The following is an 18943-nucleotide window of genomic DNA, read 5'->3' on the forward strand; positions in this document are numbered from 1 at the left end:
CCCTTTCCTTCCCTTCCCTTCCCTTCCCTTCCCTTCCCTTCCTTTCCCTCTCTGTTGCCCAGGCTGGAGGGCAGTGGCGCAATCATAGCTCCCTACAACCACCAACTCTTGAGCTCAAGCCATCCTCCCTCCTCAGCCTCTGGAGTACCTGTGAGTACAGGCGTAAGACGCCACACCAGCTAGGGACCCTTATGAAAAACATGCTGAGTGCCTCGCTCTCAGGTTTTCTTCTGATTGTGGCTTTCCTCCACCAAGTCTTACCTTTAACATTCCTATTGAACAAACAACAATTATGAAGCGTTTTAGGAAGGAAAACGCTGAATTTCAATGGCTTCGTGTGTTATCTGGAAGAAATCGAAAGAAACGAAAACCAGAACTTGATTCTTGCCAAGCATAATAGAAGGAGACCCGAATAACTCAATGTCTTGAAGCCACAATGGAAACTTCTTGTGGTTATTATCTGACACTCTTCTATCTTTTGTTTTTCATTTCAAGTCCTACATAGTATTCTAAAGAATCTGTATCCCCCGTTAGTTCCAAGTATCTCCTGCTCAGAACGGCTCTCCACACTCCATAATACTGACCACTACTACCAGCATGCTCACGGAGAGTCTCAGGAAATGAAAGTTACCTCCTGGAAATTATTACAAACAGGTCATTTTAGCAAGGGGGTGTAGCTCAGTGGTAGAGCGCATGCTTTGCATGTATGAGGCCTCGGGTTCGATCCCCGACACCTCCAAGTGATGGTTTTGCTCTGGCAGTTCTCAAGCAGCAGATTTCTGCCTTTTCGCATTTTTCTATCCTATTTCTGCACAAATAGACAGTAAAAATGTAGCCCAATACGCAGCCTCGAACTATCTCCACTGGCTATGCCGTGAGCCTCGACATCACCTAAGGCGATTGCCACAGCAGAAGGAAGACAAACAAGAAATGAGGGAGAAAGAAGAACGGAATCTCAACAGGGTCTCTGGAAACCAAACAAAAGCGTGCACATTCACAGGCGGCTCGCGTTCCCTCCCATTTTGTACTATGATTAAAGAGACGCCAAGACAAAGGAAAAGAAGGAAGAAAAGCGCTCTGCAGGCATCTGTTTTTTTTTTTTTAATTTTTTTTGTTTTCTGGGTTAAAGAACAGAGCGAAAGCCTCTGTCCACTGATTTCTCCACCGTTCTCTCCTTGTCGACCTGAGCAGAGAGCGCAGCCACCAGTGTGATCCGGTACTGAGACAAGGACTGCTGTGGCTCTCCAGCCGCTTGAGATGGGAGTGGCAGGACACTGGACAACCGAACGAAGACCATAGGGGAATTAGAGGCCTTCAACGTGCGAGGAGCAGAAACCAATACGGATCAACATTCCGTACTAATATTCCATAAGACTGATTTGTATTCCTGTATTTCCTCAGCCACTCCGTTTTCCTCGTTACAATAAAATATTGCCTGGAAACTTCTGGTAACAGCAAACGGAGGCCCCATATAAAAAACTAGGAAAAGATTTTCTGTCACAATGGAAAATACATGCAGACTAAAAGGTAAGTAGATCACAGGTGTGTTATGCACTTCCTGCCCTGGGAAAAACCAGACAAACTTTTCACGTTCTTTCTCCATCCATCTGATTACATCTGCTTTTTTTGGAGAGGGAACTCCCAAGAAATCCTATGCACTCATGATACCTTTTAGGGTTTCCAGTGATGTATGATTTCCAAACTGCTGTTCTCTCTGTACGTATTTCCTGTTGAATTAAAGTGTCTTTGAGAGGCAAGAGAGTATGACGTTTGTTCCTAGTCCACCAGCCTGTCAGGCTGGCATGATAGATACACTCTATGAGGCTGACATGACCTTACTTGCTTCTTTTGTCCAGTGAAAATGTCTATAACCAGCATCCAGGAAGGATACCGTCTGGTGAAACCTGCTTAGCTGAGGACTGGCCGTGTATGTGCCTCCAGATCAATCATATGTTTGTTTTGAGATACATTTTTTGGAGGAAGGTAATACACACATGCCATGTATTTTCTTTTTGTTTCATACTTTTCCTTCTTTAATTTCCTGATATCCATTGGTTTTCTCCAGGCAAACCGTGGCATGTTAGCCACAGTGGACACTGCACAGGAGAGCAAGGGGTGGGGGATTTGGGTGCTGCAAGCAGAATAATAAATTTCAGGCCCAACCTTAGGTCTATTGAATCAGAACTGCTGAGTATGGGGCTCAGCCTCCTGTGTTTGAATAAGCCCTCAAGTGACCCTGATGCTAAAGTTTGTGAAGCACTGCTCTAGAAGTTTCAGGAGGTCCCAGGGTCAGGCACCTGCTGAGGAGGAAGAGTTGGTCCTGGGGTTCCCTACCTATTCTCAATCAAAAACTCAAACCTAGGAAAAGTCAGTGAGTATTGTATTCATCTTATGTCAGGGCTGGGGTTTTACCGTTTCTTTGACCCTTTGAATATTTTAGGTAACTTTTCAGGTCACACACAACAGACTGATTTTCCTCTGGAAGAACTGACAGGAATTCTCTTGAACCAGGAGACTCTTTTGAGCTGAAATATCTGGAGCTTTCTCAAGCTATTTGGGCCCTTCAATTTGAAACCCAGGCTTGGACGATTCTAAGCCCTATGACAGAGAGTAATCATTTTCTCTCCACCTTCAGGGTGGGGACTAACCCTCAGGGTTGGGAGTACTGCTGTCTCTTCAGCCCCCACCAATTCTACCAATGCTCTGGTTGTTAAAATCCAGTGTATGCATGAAATGTAATAAAAGTATCTTCGCAGCAGTAAGTAGAGAGTTCCTTGTTGTGAGTAGACCATTCCTCTTCCTCCTTGGAAAAAATTCTCTATCCACTTTCTACATTTTCACGTTTGTCTCTTCCTCTACACACACACCTCAGCTGCTGCTTTATTTCCACTTGTCTCATGTAAGGATCTTCTTTTATGTAGTAACCTTGGCTTTTCCCAGTGTTCGTGCTTCCACGAGTTGGATGTAAGTAATATAGGAGCACACTGCAAAAGTGTAGGTGATACTGTCCAGAAAGGAACCCGAATTTCAGAGGCTTGCTGATGTAGAAGAAAGCCAAGATATTAGACTCATAGAGCTTCTCTCTGCTAGGTAGGTTGAAATCTGGACACCCTGAATTCCATAAAAACAAGGTAGTTCTCCTTCTGAAAACCCTCTTAAGTTTAAAATATACTGGGACTGCCCTACCTTTCTTGTTTTCCATGACTTGTATTCCAAGCTTGACAAGCTAAAACAAAAACAAAAGCAAAGAACACTCTTCCTATCTATAACAAAGGGGCTTAAGCAGGAGGATCTCTCTTTCTGGTTCAACACTCTTCCCTCGCGAACAGTAGGGATTGGAAATAGGCAGCTTCTCTGTCCTTTCCTCGGAAGCCACCAATACCACCCACATGTACCAAAACTCAAGAGTACCCGTTATCCCCAGTGTCCGAGTCAGTAAAGGAGCTGCGAGGCATTCTCAATGCTGCGACTGCCTTAAGCAAAACGAGAGAGATCTTGCGGGAAAGCGTTTTCAGTTCACTTCTACAGGGAATGAGCCCTCTCGCTCATCGCGGACACCGAGGAAAGCAGCGGAGATGGGCTTCCGGGCTGCACTCCGCCTCCCGGCTCACCCAGATCCTCTGGCAGCCTCGGGCGCTCGCCCACTTCGCTTCTCCTCCGCCTTTGCCGCCGCAGCCGTAGGTTGCGCATCCCACCGCGTCCCTGCTTCCCTCTCGAGCTCTTTTCGCAGGCGGTCCTCGTTCTCTCCATCCGTCGTTTCTTGAGTGTCAGAACTGGAGCAATAGCGTCCCCAAGACGAAATCCATGCTGGGTTTCGAGACCACGGTGCTGGCCCAGGCGCTGGCGAGGGTAAGGACGGGCAGCGACCCACACTCCTGGGTCTTCATTTCTAATAGCTGGGAATTCCACTTTCTCACCTCCTCACCTGCACCTAAATCCCCGAGGCGGTACTGACCCTTCTGTTTTAGTATCCACCTACGTTAACTCTTGATAGAAGAGTACAGCCCCTGAAGGAAGAGGGAAAAGAAATGTGAGAAGGGATAATTTAAAACAAGCTTTTTGGTTTGAAAATATTTCAAACCTACAGAAAAGTTGCAAAAATAATACAAAGAACTACCATACACACGTTACTCAGATTTAGCAATTCCCGGTATTTTGCCACAATGATTCTCCTCTCTCTTTACTTCTAAATACACACACACACACTATTATTTTTCTCGTGGACTTTATTTTTATTTATTTATTGAGACAGGTCTTGCCCTCTTGTCCAGGCTGGAGTGCAGTGGTGCGATCTCGGCTCACTTCAACCTCTGCCTCCGGGTTCAAGCGATTCTCCTATCTCTGCTTCCCGAGTAGCTGGGATTAGAGGCATGCACCACTACGCCAGGCCAGTTTTTGTATTTTTAATAGAGATGGAGCTTCACCATGTTGGCCAGGTGGTTCTGGAACTCCTAACCTCTGGTGATCTGCCCGCCTCGGTCTCCCGAAGTGCTGGGATTATAGGCGCGAGCTAACCCTGCGCTTCTGTGTTCTTTTAAATCATCCCCATCATTCTGGCACAGCAAGATATCTTAGGTTCATCTTGTAGTTTTCCTGGCACAGTCCTGGAATCAGTGTAGTTGATAATAGTAGCTACTTTCTATTAGTATCTCTGGTTCCTTTTAGTAGAGAATGGTATTTGAAAATCAAAATATAGAGTTATCTTGCTCATTGTTTCTCAGGTATTTCTTCCAGGCCCAGTTAGCAGACAGATCTGTAGGGAAAATGTACTTTTTGTTTTCTTTCTTTTTTTTTTCTTGAGACAGAGTCTCACTCAGTCGCCCAGACTGAGTGCAGTGGCGCGATCTTGGCTCCCTGCAACGTCCTCCTCCCGAATTCAAGCGATTATCCTGCCTCAGCCTCCCGAATAGCTGGGACTACAGGCCCGGCCCCTACACCCGGCAAAGTTTTGTATTTTTAGTAGATACGGGATTTTGCCATGTTGGCCAGGCAGTTCTCGATTTCTGACCTGAAAGAAGTGATCCACACGTCTCAGCCTCCCGAAGTTGAGATTACTAGCGCGAGCCACTGCGCCCGGCTATGTATAATTTCATACTGATGCCTCCAATTCCCATCAACACCAACAGGACTATTCTTTACCTTCTTTTTCTTACAGTGACAACCTGGTTCCAACAACACACACACTCTCTCACACTCATTTTCCCAATCCTAATATTAACACAAAATCTCAGAATTCCTACAGCTTTAGCTCTACAAAAAATAACCCTCATACATAGAGTTTAAGATTTCTTTCCTCTTCTTTTTGTGCTTACAATTAAACAACGAACTGTGTAAAGCATTTTCTTAAATCAGTTATTTCAATGGGGTTATGTTATTGTTTCACAATGCAGTTTTAATTTGCGTCTATTTGTATTGAATTTTAGGGTATTTTCATACACACGAGTCAGTTTCATTTTTTGACTATGTGAGACTAACATGCTTCCAAGAGTCAAAAGAATACGGAATATTATAATCAGAAAATTTGCAAGAGAATGTTGTATGCCAGGACACACTCAATGACTGAATGGAAGTACGCCCCAGGAAATCTAACGCGATGGGGAGCCCACCTTGGGGTGAGTTGATCTTGGGCTGACCACAAATCAGGAACAGTGCCTTTATTTGTACTATTAAGCTGCCTTTCTTTTGGTGTAGCGGGTCCTAAGACAGGAAACGCTTCCTGTAGAAAATTAAGAGTGGAATTAGAAACATGAAGATTGTCAAGACAGAGCCCAGACTCAGACTATAATAGTCATGAAAGTATTCTCTGAAACAAGAGTTTCGCAGAGGGGGTGTAGCTCAGTGGTAGAGCGCGTGCTTAGCATGCACGAGGTCCTGGGTTCAATCCCCAGTACCTCCAGGTTTTCTTTTCTTCCTGGGGTACTAGTAAGAAGCGGCCCGTGATAATCCCCAACTTTAAAATTTTCTGTCTGTCAAGGTGAATTGTGTTGGCATTTCTCTCTCATACACAGAGGTGACTCGTGTTTATTCCTTTAAATCTATTTGCTGCTTAGGGTTATCCACTTATATTTTCTAAGCAGTCCACCAATTACTAACATGGACCACGCACGAGGGAAGCAAGTAGTATTTCTGGCCATGCAGCCGATATCTAGTTGTAAATGAAATCATCAGGAACCATAGAACTGTGCGGCCCAAGTCTGATTTCAGATCGGAAGCTAAAAGCCTCAAGTCCTTTTCTGTTTCTTCTTTTAACTCCCTCAAACCAGGTTGCAGAAGCCCTACAAGCTTTCACTAAACGATTACACGGCCGGTGGTTGACGATTTGATGTGCTGGTGGTCACTTTTTCCATTAGAGACTCACATAGTTTGAAACTTAAACTATTTAACTACAAACACAGGGCAAATGATGAAAAGATAACAGTCATCTCAGCTGAAATTTGGTGGAAGTAAAAAGCACTTCTCTGGGTCCTCTGAGGAAGTTTCTGGTCTGAGATGCAAACATTCTGAACTCCAGGAACCAAGATCAGTATAGGAGAAAGCTCATTTTGTTGTTTTTCATACATAAAAGTAATGAACGTTTATTCTCCCAAGCTCAACGGATCCTTTTCTACTTCATTGTACTTACTCTCCGGAAATAATCTCCTTCTAAGCTAGGGAACAACCCATATCTCCAGATTAGAGCTCTTTTTAGAGTTTCGGATTCTGGCATTACAGTACTAAGCAGAAATCCACAGGGAAATACTCTGCAAGCATGTTAATACTAACTTGTTGAAAGAAAATCTGTTTTATTTTCAGCTTTATTTCATGCCAACAAAGGGGGAAAAAATAAGTTACTAAACACCCAGAAGGCAGAAAAGCGACCTCTCTCCATCTGCAGAAGCCAAGCAAGCCTGTCGGCTTCTGTATGCATCCTTTCTTTTACTCACTTTCTAAATGCTGTAACGGTCCACCATTTACCAGGGGGTCACAAGTCATCGCTAAACTCCAATGTGAGGTCAGCCCACTCGACTTGTGAGGGGTTCACTTATATTGCCTCTGCACCTGTAATAGGACTAAGAAGACGGTGGCTGCACACTTAGTTAACACCGGTTGTACCGCGACTTCGCCTTGCTGCAGCCGCTGTGCAGCTCTGCAGAGTCCTGAGCCAAGAGCTGGACGTGAGGAGTAAAGGAGCTCGTTGTAAACGCCGGGAAGAATTTCTTTAGGGTGAAGTTGGCTTTCGATTGGCTTTATTCTAGGAGATATATGTGGAGCAAACAAACGGAAACTTTCTTTCTCATCTTTTGCATTTCAAGCAAAAACTAATAAAATTAGATGTTTCCACTGTCATGCAAGCTGCCGGGAGATCCCACTTCTAACTCTCAACACAGGCACTCAGGAAGTCAGGAAATCCCTGCAACTCTCTCAGAAGCTACAGTATCAGCGGTTCCTGAAGCGCAAACCAAAACCCAACATCACTCCAAAGAGCTCAGCCGGTCTGTTGAGCGACGGAAATAGCGGAGAGGCGCTCGTGAAGCCGTGACAGCCTGGGCAAAACGAACCAGGTTTCCTTCCTGGTCGAGCCTACCTCCCTAGGGACACCTCTCTTCCCTCATGGCCAGAGGAAGCGACGGAGAGATGTGGCGCTTAGATTCACTCTACGATCCCGTCCATCCAAATCCGAACCATCTTAAGGATGTTTTTCCTTGCCTTCTATCTCTCTCCCTTTTGTGTTGTTCTTCCTCCACTTCACTGCACCCCGCCTTTTCCCTCTCTCCGCCAGTTGGCGCTCGGCTCCTCTTCACCTTCCCTACCGTTTACTTCTGAATGAACTTTTCACAATAGTGCAGAGCAGTCCTAGAACCATTTACACACATTTTAAGCAGTGTTGAGATTTATATGTAGCTGCTGTTTAAATTTCCGCATCACTTTCCATTATTTTCCTCTCTATATGTTCAACTTTAAACATTTCGGCAGCATAGGCTAAGGCTGAACCCAGCTGGGAAGAGACCTGAGGAGGCGGGGATAAACCTAGTGGAATGTTGTTTCCTGTCTGAGAAGACTCGGACCTTACACGCGGGAGGAAAAAACAAAGCCTGTAAGAGAACATTTTTTAAAAAATTTTATTTATTTATTTTTTAGGAAATCATCCAATCATCCAAAAAAAATTTTTTTTTGGAACGAAGTTTTGCTCTTGTTGCCAGGTTGGAGGGCAGTGGCACGATCTCGGGTCACTGCAACCTCTGCCTCCCGGGTTCAAACGATTCTCCTGCCTCAGCCTTCTGAGTAGCTGGGATTACAGGTGCCTGCCACCACGCCCGGCTAATTTTTGAATATTTAGTAGAGACAGGGTTTCACCATGTTGACCAGGCCGGTCTTGAACTTCTGACCTCAGGTGATCTACCCGCCTCGGCCTCCCAAAGTGCTGGGATTACAGGCGTGAGCCACCACGCCCCCTTAAAAACAATTTCTTATTCACTCTTCCATCAAATTTTGGCTAAAACTGAAAGCCTTGACTCTTTCAGAATAGGAGACTCAGTTTGAAAACTGTCCAGACATAGAGAGGGTTTTATTAAAATTCAGTTTGCAAATAATTATTGGCCACAGCAATTCTCTCATTCCAGAGAGAATTGTTTCTGAAATTCTGTAAACGTCTTAAATTGTTTTTAAGTTATTTAGCAAGAGGAGTCCAATGTCTTGACACTTTTGAATTGATATAAAATTTCTAGGCTGAGGTGGGGGAACCGATTGAGGCAGCAGGTGAAAGTTTCGGTGAGAGGAGATTGCCACTGCACTCCAGTCTGGTAGAGTGGGACACTGTCAAAATAAAACAAGCAAATAAATAAATAAAATCTTCATGATCACAGATGTGTATGTAAAAGGCATTTTTTTTTTTTTTTTTTTTTTTTTTGTTTTTTTTTGACGACGCAGTCTTGCTGCCCAGGCTGGAGTGTAGTGGTGTGATCTCGGCTCACTGCAACCTCCGTCTCCTGGGTTCAAGTGATTCCGTAGCGGGACTACAGGGGCGCGTCTCGACGCCGGGCTAATTTTTGCGTTTTCAGTAGAGACAACACGGGGTTTCACCATGTTGGATAGGCTAGTCTCGAACTTCTGACCTCAGGTGATCTGCCCGCCTTGGCCTCCCAAAGTGCTGGCATTACAGGCGTGAGCCACTGCACCCAGGCGGAAAAAAAAATACTTATGCATCAATGTGCAGACCACAATTCTTTGAACCCTAAGGCATAGGCCGGGAACGGTGTCTCACTCCTGTAATCCTAGCGCTTTGCGAGGCCGAAGCGAGACCAGACTGACCAACAAGGTGAAACCTAGTCTCTACTAATAATACAAAAAACTTATCTGGGCGTGGTGGCGCTCGCCTGTAATCCCGCCTACTGGAAGAGACTGAGTCGGGAGAATCGCTTGAACCTGGAAGATGGAGGTTGCAGTGAGTTCAAATCGTGCCACTGCACTCTAGCCCGGGTGACAGAGCGAGACTCCGTCTCAAAACAAAGAAACAAAGAAACAAACATATTATACCTTCCATTTTCACTCCCTGGATCTCCGTACCAACCAAGGTGGATGTGTGAGCACAAGACTGGTAAAAGCAAGAAAACAGAAAAAAAGAACTGCCTCGCTCAGGATATCTTTTTTCGGAAGCTATAAGCCCACTACCATGTTAACGTGTCCAATAATCTTCTGTTCCTTTATGCCTTGTCATTGAAGAGCAAGTCAGAAAAAGAAAAGCCGAAAAAAGAGAAAAGTAGGCGGGGCGCGGTGGCTCACACCTGTAATCCCAGCACTTTGGGAGGCCGAGGAGGGCGGATCACGAGGTCTGGAGATCGAGACCATCCTGGCTAATACGGTGAAAATACAAAAAATTAGCCAGGCGTGGTGGTGGGCGCCTATAGTCCCAGCTACTCGGGAGGCTGAACGCAGAAGAATGGCATGAACCCGGGAGGCAGAGCTTGCAGTGAGCCGAGATCGCGCCACTGCACTCCAGCCTGGGGGACAGAGCGAGACTCCGTCCCAAAAATAAATAAATAAATAAAATAAAAAATAAAAAAAAGTAAAAGCCGAGATAATTTCATTTTGAATTCCTTAGTTTTCTGAGGAGTGTTTTATACGGTGACCAAGCATGGAAATATCTTCCTGATTTGACCAATTCCTCGCCTTTTCTTTCCCGTCTTTTGCTGGGGAAAATTGGATCCTATTTCACATATAAATTGCAGCAGAACTTATATTTTTGGGGTGTAGGGAAGGTAAGTGAATGACCGGTGATATTGAAGACAACAGAATTAGGCATTGGAAGATACACTGACCTTACAAATGGCAGTTTCTGTATTTTGAAGAAATGACAAAAGGAACATGCACAGTGTGGCCGAAATAGCTCAGTTGGGAGAGCGTTAGACTGAAGATCTAAAGGTCCCTGGTTCAATCCCGGGTTTCGGCAGATGCCTTTTGGTTTTAGCATATTTGTCATTCCCTTAACACAGCACTTGCCCACCAATCCCAGAGGTCTATATATAACTCCACTTCTTTTTGCTGTTTTCTGAAAATTCCATAAAGGTAACGTACATAGATATATATATTTGTAACACTCTCTCCACTGAAGACTTCCATGAGGTGTTAACTGGCAGGATGTAAATTATTTAAAGCCTTAAACCTAGGAAGTTATTACTTTTAAAACCTAAGAAATTCCAATATGCTATATGCTGTGGCACTTACAATTCATTTCTGACTTGATGTTATTTATGTGTGTTGGATGGAGGTGTTTTAAATCACAAGAAATGTGAAGAAACCTGTGGAAGAAGAACTATTATACTGTATGAGTGTATATATGGTGGTGGTATATTCAAGAAACATTTTGTAATTAGAAAAACCTGGGTTTGTACCTTGAGTCAACTCCATAGCTCTGCAGTTAAACTGCTGGAAAAATAACTTTTGTTTTGTTTTGTTTTGTTTTGTTTTGTTTGAGGCAGGGTCTCACTCTGTCACCCATGCTGGAGTGCAGTGATATGATCACAGCTCACTGCAGCCTCAGCCTCCCTGGACTCAAGTGATCCTCCCATGTCAGCCTCCTGAGTAGCTGAGACTACAGAAATGCAACAACAAGCCTGGCTTTTTTTTTTTTTTTTTTTTTTTTTTTTTTTGGAATTTTTTGGTGGAGACTGGGTTTCACCGTGTTGCCCTGGCTCTTCTCGAAATCCTGGCCTGCCTCTGCCTCCCACCGTGCTGGGATTACAGGCTGGAGCCACCACACCAGGCCTAATTAAAGGAATAGTCTAAGTTTTCTTACTGACAGGACATTTCTTCCAACTGGCACCCTTGTCTACAATTTCCAAATCTTAACTTATTTCTGTGTTGGTATCCAGGAAAGAACAAAAATAAGTACTTCTATATGAATTATTCTGTCAGACATTCATGAGGGGTTCTGGAATACTGAAAATGAAAGCAAATGGGCAGCAAAGTCATCAAGATTCAGGTGCATGTGCCCCATTTTCCCTTTTTCACTTCAACTTCTCTGTTGAAATGCTGTGTTGGGGGTAATCGGTCTTCCCCCCGCCCTCTTTTTTTCTTTCAAATTGCTGTTTCATTTTCAGAGCTATTTCCCCCTTACTCCTGCATACTGTGTGAGGAGACAATAATCTACAGTACTTCAACATCAGAACTGCAGCAAGTTGAAAAAGGAAAATTAGTACCAAATGAGAAGCAACCTCAAGGTGGGAACACTGACTGCACAGAAACTGGGAATCAGATACTTTATCCTTTAGGTAACTGAGGCTTTCTCAACTCAGAAGCTTGTGTTTTATTTCGTTAAGAAATATTTGATTAGACAAATGGTAGTACTGAATGTTTTCTTGCCTAACACAGTAATGATTCCTTTACATTCTGTTGAAATGGAAGTTCTAGGGTAATTCCCAGCAAGATTTTTCTCCTATTCAATAGCTTAAAAATGCAGCTAATAATAATTATGTAAAATGGGATGTTGTAAAGATCTAAGGAGATTATGCATAGAAATGCATTCTGTCGAGAACACTCGAAGCATGAAACTTAATTACTCGGAGACCATGCTCCATGCTCTCTGGCTCTGGGAATCTCCCAGAACCGTATTTAAAGAGATAACATCATCTCTAGACAATGCTGTCCAACAAAAGACAATACAAGTCTTCTACTTTATCTTCTGGGATAAAAATAATTAAAAAAAAAATGCAAGTCGTAAATGCGAGCCACTTTTGTAGTTTTCCATTTTCTAGTAGTCACATTTAAAAAAAGGCAATATTTATTCTATATCTTTTTTTTTTTTTTTTTTTTTTTTTTTTTTTTTTTTTTGAGACGCAGTTTCGCTCTTGTTGCCCAGGCTGGAGTGCAGTGGTGCGATCTCGGCTAATCGCAACCTCCGCCTCCTGGGTTCAAGGGATTCTCCTGCCTCAGCTTTCCGAGTAGCTGGGATTACAGGCATACGCTACCACACCGGCCAATTTTTTTGTTTGTTTTGTTTTGTTTTGTTTTGTTTTTTGAGACGGAGTCTCGCTCTGTCATCCAGACTGGGGTGCAGTGGCACGCTCTGCAAGCTCTGCCTCCCGCGTTCACGCCATTCTCCTGCCTCAGCCTCTCGAGTAGCTGGGACTACAGGCGCCTGCCACCACGCCCGGCTACCTTTTTGTATTTTTTAGTAGAGACGGGGTTTCACCGTGTTAGCCAGAATGGTCTCGATCTCCTGACCTCGTGATCCGCCCGCCTCGGCCTCCCAAAGTGCTGAGATTACAGGCCTGAGCCACCTCGCCTGGCCTTAATTTTGTATTTTTAGTAGAGACGAGGTTTCTCCATGTTGGTCAGGCTGGTCTTGAACTCCCGATCTCAGATGATCCGCCCGCCTCGGTCTCTTAAAGTGCTGGGATTACAGGCATGAGCCACTGTGCCCGGCCTCTATATCATTTTTAAAATAATTTCAACTTTTATTTTAGATTCATGGGGTACATGTGCAAGATTGTTACATGGGTATATTGCATGATGCTGGGGTTGGGGTGGGATTAATCCCATCACCCAGGTAGTGAGCATAGTATCCAATAGCTAGCTTTTCAAGCCTTTCCCCTTCCCGGCTACTCCCTAGTAGTTCCCGGTGTTTACTCTTTCCGTCTTTTATGTCCAGTTTTAATAATATATGCAAATCGCCTTGTATAACAAAAACATTATTTTAAGTAATCCATCTTAAAATTATAAGTGAGTTATTTTATATTAAAAATGATATTGCATCTTTGAAATCCGGTATATATTTTATACTTACAACACATCTTACCTCGGACTGGGCAATTTCATGCATTCAATAGCCAATGTGGCTAATGGTAACCATATTGGACAGTGCAGATTTAAACAGATACTTTATATATTTTTAGGTTTTCAAAACTGAGTATGTATGACATGAGGGTGTTCTGTCTTCAAAATTAAACTTTTAATTCCTCAGAAGAATGCTGTGTTAAATGAGCTCATCCTACAGATTATACGCAAAAAAAAAAAAAAGTGTTTCCATCATGTTGTTGGTAGATAGTCTGAAGATAGATATGGAGATTTAATCATTTCAAATCCCCCCCTTTTATGTGGCAAACAAAAAAGTATACCTTCTTATTATGAATTCCCAAGAATCTGATAGATAACCCGGTTTCTCTGGGTGTGACATGACATAAGGATGAAGGAGAGTTTCTGCAAACTGTCCTAATATTACTTTTACGGCATCAAAGAGTCAAGATAATCCTCCCCAGTATTTACATGCACACACACACAGACAGACAGGCAGACACACACGCATGAATACACACCAATTTTGTGTGTAACGCTTCTCTAGTCTCTCATTCAGTGAAATCTGTTACTCGGTGTTTCCTATTTTCATTCTAGAAATCCCATCAGTCAACTGAAAAGCCAAGTCTGGCATACAACTTGCGATCTGCCAATTTTAAAATGGATCAATGTTATTTTATTAACATTGGCAAAGGTTCATATATGGGCAAACCAGAATGAGAAAGAGTTAACAGTCACTAGAAATTTCGTTCCTGGAAATGGGTTTTCTTCTCATCTTCTTATACAGTTCAAAGAACCCAGTCTCACCATGATAAGTTCCAAGATTTGAGAACTATTTAGGAGCAAACTTGTTTGTTGCCTACAAATATCACGAATAGGTTTGTAATTCCCATATCTCAAAGTACACTTTTTAGTCTTTATTCACCTCCACATAATGTGTCTACTACTACTAACGCTTACAAATCCCAGGCTGGAGATGGAGTTAATTGCCTGAGTTCTCTGTGTAATATCCTCACAAGTGTGCCCCACAGATATTTTAAATTTAGCATGAGCCAAACTAACTCATCTTCTCCATCTTTCAATCTTTCTCCCATTCCTAAAAGAGTTGTTAAAACCTCTCCCTTTCTGTACCTGCTTGTCTTTGGCAATAGCATGTTTGTTTTTCTGAACTACTCTTCAATCCTATTTCTATTTATCTTTCGTGTTACTCTCATAATTCAACCCTCCTCTCCATCCCCAAAGCTGTTTTTCATTTATGCCTTGTGAATTCCCTCCCCTCCCCTCACCTCCTGTCTCCTTTTCTCTCTCTCTCTCCTTTCCTTCCTTCCCTCTCTACCTCTGTCTTTCTCCCTTCCTTCCTTCCTTCCTTCCTTCCTTCCTTCCTTCCTTCCTTCCTTCCTTCCTTCCCTCTTTTCCGACCCCCCCTTACTCCCTCACTCCCACTTTCTCTTGCTTGCTTGCTTGCCTTTCTCACTTCGTAGCCCGGGCTCGAGGGTAGTGGCGCAATCATAGCTCCCTACAACCACCAACTCCCGAGCTCAAGCCATCCTCCCGCCTCGACCTCTGGAGTAGCTGTGAGTACAGGCGTAAGACACCACGCCAGCTAGGGACCCTTATGAAAACATGCTGAGTGTCTCGCTCTCAGGTTTTCTTCTGATTATGGCTTTCCCCCTTCAAATCTTACCTTTGATATTACGACTGAGTAAACAACAAATATGAAGCGTTTTAGGCAGGGAAAAGCTGAATTTCAATGGCTTTCTGTCATATCTGGAAGAAATCAAAAGAAACGAAAACCAGAACTTGATTCTTGCCAAGCATAGTAGAAGGAGACCCGAAGAACTCAATGTCTTGAAGCCACAATGGAAACTTCTTGTGGTTATTATCTGACACTCTTCTATCTTTTGTTTTTCGTTTCAAGCCCTACACAGTATTCTAAAGAATCTGTATGCCCCATTAGTACCAAATATCTCCTGCTCAGAGTAGCTCTCCACGCTCTATAGTACTGACCACTACTACCAGCATACTCACGGAGAGTGTCAGGATATGAAAGTCACCTCCTGGAAATTATTACAAACAGGTCTTTTAGCAAGGGGGTGTAGCTCAGTGGTAGAGCACATGCTTTGCATGTATGAGGCCTCGGGTTCGATCCCCGACACCTCCAAGTTATTGTTTCACTCTGGTAGTTCTCAAGCAACAGTCTTCTGCCTCCTCACATTTTTCTATCCTATTTCTGCACATATAGAGAGTAACAATGTACTCCAATGCATTGCCTTGAACTATCTCCAACCTCTATGCTGTGAGCCTCAACATCACATGAGGCGATTGCGACAGCAGAAGGAAGACAAAAAAGTAACGAGCGGGAAAGAAGAACGGGATAGAAACAAGGGTCTCTGGAAACCAAACAAAAGCGTGCACATTCACAGGCGGCTTGCGTTGGCTCCCATTTTGTTTTGTTTTGTTTTGGGTTTTTTTTTTTTTTTTTTTGAGACAGAGTTTTGCTCCCATTGCCCAGGTTAGAGTGCAGTGGCACAATCTCGGCCCACTGCAACCTCCGTCTTCCGGTTTCAAGCGATTCTCCTGCCTCAGCCTCCCAAGCAGCTGGGATTACAGGCACCCGCCACCACGCCCAGCTAATTTTTTTGTATTTTTAGTAGAGACGGGGTTTCGTCATGTTGGTCGGGCTGGTCTCGAGCTGCTGACCTCGTGATCCACCCGCCTTGGCCTCCCAAAGTGCTGGAATTACAGGCATAAGCCACCGCACCCGGCTTTCCATTTTGTACTGTGATTAAAGAGATGCAAAGATGAAAAGGGGGTGAATATGTTTTTGTTTGTTTTCTGGGCCAAAGAACAGAGCGAAAGCATCTGTCCGCTGATTTCTCCACCAGTCTCTCCCTGTCGACCTGCACAGGGACACAAGTGCTATCCAATACTGAGACAAGGACTGCTGTGGCTCTCTAGCCGCTTGAGATAGGAGTGGAAGGACGCTGGATGACCGAACAAAGACTGTCGGGGAATTAGAGGCCTTCAACATGCGAGAAACAGAAACCAATATGGATCAACATTCGTACTGATATTCCATGAGACTGATTCATGTTCATATTCCTGTATTTCCTCAGTCACTGCAATATTGCCTGGGAACTTCTGGTAACAGCAAACGGAGGCCCATATGAAAAAAACAGGAAAAGATTTTCTGTCACAATGGAAAATACCTGCAGAGTAAAAGATAAGTAGATTGCAATCATATTGGGCACTTCCTCTGGTGGAAAAAAACAAACAAACATTTCATGTTCTTTCTCGATCCATCTGATTACAACTGCTTTTTTTTTGAAAAGGGAACTCCCGAGAAATTTTATGCATTCATGGTACCTGTTAAGGGTTTCCAATGGTGTACAGTTTCAAAACTGCTGTTCTCTCTGTACATATTTATTTATTGTTGAATTAAAGTGTCTTTGAGAGGCAAGAAACTACAATGTTTGTTCCCAGTCCACCAGCCTAACACTCTATCAGGCTGGCATGTCTTTACTTCTTGATTCTTTTGTCCAGTGAAAATATCTATAACTAGCATCCAGGAGGAATACTGTCTAGTGAAACCTGTTTAGCTGAGGACTGGCTGTGTGTGTGACCCCAGGCCAATCATGTGTTTGTTTTGAGATACATTTTTCGGAGGAAGGTAATACACACATGCCGTGTATTTTCTTTTTGTTTCATACTTTTTCTTTTTTAATTTCCTGGCATCCATTGGTTCTCTCCAGGCAAACAGTGGCATGCCAGCCACAGTGGACACTGCATGGGAGAGCAAGGGGTGGTGAATTAGGGTGCTGCAAGCAGAATGCTAAATTCCAGGCCCAACCTCAGATCTATTGAATCAGAACTGCTGAGTGTAGGGCCCAGTCTCCTGTGTTTGAATAAGCCCTCAAGTGACTCTGATGTTAAAGTTTGAGAAGCACTGTTCTAGAGGTTTAAGAAGGAGGTCCCAAGATTAGGCACCAGCTGAGGGGCAAGATTTGTTCCTGGGGTTCCTTGCCTATTCTCAATCAAAAACTTAAACCACGTGGGAAAGCCAGTGAGGTTTGTAGTTGCATTATGTCAGGGGTGGGGTTGGATTTACCGTCTCTTTTTTGTTTGTTTTTGTTTTGTTCTTTTGAGAGGGAGTCTTTCTCTGTCACCCAGGCTGGAGCACAGTGGTGAGATCTTGGCTCACTGCAACCTCCACCTCCCGGGTTCAAGTGGTTCTCCTGCCTCAGTCTCCTGAGTATCTGGAATCACAGGTGCCTGCCACCATGCCCAGCTAATTTGGTCTCAAACTCCTGACCTCAAGTGATCTGCTCACCTCAGCCTCCCAAAGTGCTGGGATTACAGGCGTGATCCCACCATGCCAGCCTATGCTTTTCTTTTATAGGTAGGGAGGGCTAGGCAAAATTTTGTATTTCTCTACTAAAAATACAAAAATTAGCCAGGCGTGGTGTTGCACCTGTAATCCCAGCTACTCAGGAGGCTGAGGCAGGAGAATCGCTTGAACTCAGGAGGCGGAGGTTGCAGTGAGCCAAGATTGTGCCATTGCACTCCAGCCTGGGTGACAGAGCAAGACTCCATCTCAAAAAGAAAAAAAAAGAAAGAAAGAAAAAAGAAAAGGAAAAAGAAAAGCGTTTTCTGTTTGATTTTCAGATGCTTAGATTGCTGAGTGCTCTCCTATTGCAATAGTCTTTCTTTTGAATATGATCTCTTCTTATTTTAGCTTGGATTTGTCTTTATATGACAGTGATAGACGAGCTTGTGTTTTGCATTTTTGCGGCCCTGGGTTCAACTCTGTGTACTTTTATTTTTTACTTTTCTCTGACTCACTCCTCAAACACACTCCTCAAAGAACTCTGATTCAACTCTTCCAATTTTCTTTCTTTCATTTCTTCTATCTTCTCCCTTCTCTTTCTTTCTTCCCTTCTCTCTCTTTCTCTCCTTTTCTTCTTTCTTTTTCTCTCATTTCTTGATCAAATAAAAAGTAAAAACAGGCCGGGTGCGATGGTGCACGCCTGTAATCCCAGCACTTTGGGAGGCAGAGTCAGGTTGGCCAACTGAGGTCAGGAGTTTGAGACTAGCCTGACCAACAAGGTAAAACCCTATCTCTACTAAATACAAAAAATTAGCTGGGCATGGTGTCACATGCATGTAATCGCAGCTACTTGGGAGGCTGAGGCAGGAGAATCTCTTAAACCCAGGAGGCAGGGGTTGTGGTGAGCCGAGATTGAGCAATTGCGTTGTAGCCTGGTCAACAAGAGGGAAGAAACTCCATCTCAAAAAAAAAAAAAAAAAAAAAAAAGGAGAAGAAGAAGAAAAAAAAGTAAAGACATGACCCAATTAGTTGCCTTTAATGCTCTCCTATTTGCATTTCCTATTTCCAGCCTCAGCATCACCCAAAACAAATGACACAGCAGGAGAGAGTAAGAGGAAAAGAAGAACCAGTTTTACAAGATCTCTGGATCATGTTTCCATGTCAACTGCAAAATTATTTGCCTTGCCCTAGATCTAAAAGATTTTCTTCCATGTTTTTTCCTAAAAGTTTTATACTTTCACGTTTTACATTTACATCCTTGATCTATTCTGAGTTCATTTTTGTGTAAGGCATAATGTTGACATTCTTTTAAAAAAATTTTTAATTAAAAAACAAAATTTTTTTTGA

At 43.4% G+C, this 18943-nt stretch overlaps 4 non-coding genes across 4 annotated transcripts; all 4 read left to right on the plus strand.

The window, feature by feature from the left end:
• Positions 1-667: 667 nt before the first annotated feature.
• TRNAA-UGC (transfer RNA alanine (anticodon UGC)) lies at positions 668-739 on the plus strand. Its single transcript has one exon. It is a non-coding gene; the product is annotated as a tRNA-Ala (tRNA).
• A 5085-nt stretch (positions 740-5824) lies between these two features.
• Positions 5825-5896, plus strand: TRNAA-AGC (transfer RNA alanine (anticodon AGC)). Its single transcript has one exon. It is a non-coding gene; the product is annotated as a tRNA-Ala (tRNA).
• A 4457-nt stretch (positions 5897-10353) lies between these two features.
• On the plus strand, positions 10354-10426 carry TRNAF-GAA (transfer RNA phenylalanine (anticodon GAA)). Its single transcript has one exon. It is a non-coding gene; the product is annotated as a tRNA-Phe (tRNA).
• A 4932-nt stretch (positions 10427-15358) lies between these two features.
• Positions 15359-15430, plus strand: TRNAA-UGC (transfer RNA alanine (anticodon UGC)). The gene has a single exon. It is a non-coding gene; the product is annotated as a tRNA-Ala (tRNA).
• The last annotated feature ends 3513 nt before the right edge of the window (positions 15431-18943 follow it).

The sequence above is a fragment of the Rhinopithecus bieti genome, unplaced genomic scaffold (assembly GCF_001698545.2).
Source record: "Rhinopithecus bieti isolate Rb0 unplaced genomic scaffold, ASM169854v2 scaffold_18466, whole genome shotgun sequence".
NCBI classification, from domain to species: Eukaryota; Metazoa; Chordata; class Mammalia; order Primates; family Cercopithecidae; genus Rhinopithecus; species Rhinopithecus bieti.